Raw genomic sequence first — 2,235 nt, 5'->3', positions numbered from 1 at the left:
AAGTATTAGCAAACACTTACAGGTACTCAGCACTCGGGAGAATGAAAATGTTGCAAACCAGATATAGATTCTTACAGGACTCTATGGAAGCATCTTTCTGCCTGCTTCCAATCAGAAGCCCACATGACCATGGAACTTGGGGGCACTGTCCAGGAGACTTCAGAACCTGGATAGTCTCCCCTGGTGCTCTAGGGTTTCAGTGGCTTTGGTCAAAAGAAGAAATGAGCAGTCAAACTTTTATCATTTCTTTTTCCACAACAAAGGTCTGCGTATCAAATGGCACATTTGACTCTTGAAGCAATTTTTGATGAATCCATGTTAGCCTCTGACACATGGATGAACATGATTCACTGTTAGTACAGCTGGACTTGGAATCTAATTTGTGTTGACAAATAGAGATGGAGGAAGCATCAGAAAGTGTCCCTGCTTTTACCTATGATGTCCCGTTTCATAACTTCTCTTTTATTTTTTTTATTTTATATTTTTTAAAGATTTTATTTACTTATTTGTCAGAGGGAGAGTGAGCACAAGCAGGGGGTGCAGCAGGCAGAGGGAGAAGCAGGTTCCCCGCTGAGCAAGGAGCCCCATGCAGGACTCGATCCCAGCACCCTGGGATCATGACCTGAGCCGAAGCCAGATGCTTAAAGTACTAAGCCATCCAGGCGTCCCCCACAGCTTCTCTTTTAGTGTCTGATTTATAAACTAGTCCAGAGAAAGAATTTCACCTAAAATGTATTTATTATCAAAACCAATAGCTTGTGGGGCGCCTGGGTGGCTCAGTTGGTTAAGCGACTGCCTTCGGCTCAGGTCATGATCCCAGAGTCCTGGGATCGAGTCCCCGCATCGGGCTCCCGGCTCTTGGAGAGCCTGCTTCTCCCTCTGACCCTAACCCCTCTCATGTGCTCTCTCTCATTCTCTCTCTCTCAAATAAATAAATAAAATCTTTTAAAAAAATAGCTTGTGGAAATGTAGCTATGCAAGTCACATTTGTGAGTTTGTAAGAAAGAAAGAGATGCCAAGTTTTGAAAATTAAATCTAGGCAACAAATATCTGTATCCCTTTCCAATTCAATACTGGTAACATTTGTTAATACTTACTTCTAATCACGCTGTTCAAATAATCACAAATATTTTTCCCTTGGAGACCATTTTACTGAAAATCCCCATTTTAACATATTACATTTATTTTTACTGTTTTCTGGCTTAAGCAAGATAGAGCAGAGAAAGTTTAATTAAAGAAATTAAACTCTGACTATTTAATTCTGAGATAAAGATGTTTATTTCCTTACTTAGGCAACAGTGAATATAAAGAAAGAAGCATCACATTCGTATCAGACACATATGCTAAGCAGTGCTGTAGAGTCTCTGAATAATGCTCCTTTTTTCATTCTTCTTTTCTCCAGGATTTTAGAATGTCTGACTTGTCCATATTCCATTTTGTGGTTGGTGAGATCAGGAACATATTTTAAATTAAATTATTAAATGCAATTTAAAGAAAATCATCTTTAAGAACCAGAAGTAGATTTCATTTATATGAACACAGTGAATTAAATCTGTTGTTATATCTGTTTATTTGGGTGCAGTTTTACTTGCATCTAAAAAACAGAACTTTAATTTGGTATTTTACTCTATTTTTACACAGGGCTAATGTGGCAAATTCAATTGACCATATGTAGTCTGATATATGTAGACTCACTAAAAAATGTGCCAAATTACACTTCCCTTTGTGGGGGAAAAGAATTGTGCTTTAGAAAAAAATTACCTATCATAGCACTGCAGTGATGGGAACTGGGGACTTTTGAAGTTAATAATATAGAATTAGAGTTATTTATTTAATTGGTTCCAGTCTACTGCAGTATTTAACAAGCTTAGATAAATGGACTAATCTTTCACAATTAGTCTATTAGAGTCTGGTTATTTTTAAAACTTATATCAGTTGCAATCAGAGGGTTTCCTAAGGCATAAATTGTCTAGCACCTTTATACTTCGAGGACATTTAACTTGCTGTTGGGCCATTTTACTCTATGAACTTTGTTTGTTTTAGCATAAGGAATTCCAGAATCATATCAGACATCTGAAAAACCCCAGATGGCATCAGTTAATAAAATACATTAATCAGTTATTAGTGACTAAAAGGGATCCCCAATTCCTACTTAAGAAGTGTTTCCTATTTTTCACGGTGTAAGTAGAGACAGCGTGAGACTTAGTGCGATGATAACTTGGATAATCGGCATCG

The sequence above is a fragment of the Mirounga angustirostris genome, unplaced genomic scaffold, assembly GCF_029215605.1.
Source record: "Mirounga angustirostris isolate CCGP_5_RB_7025 unplaced genomic scaffold, mMirAng1.0.hap1 SCAF_3, whole genome shotgun sequence".
In the NCBI taxonomy this organism is placed as follows: Eukaryota; Metazoa; Chordata; class Mammalia; order Carnivora; family Phocidae; genus Mirounga; species Mirounga angustirostris.
The sequence above is the reverse complement of the archived record's forward strand: the minus strand, read 5'-3'. Positions refer to the sequence as shown.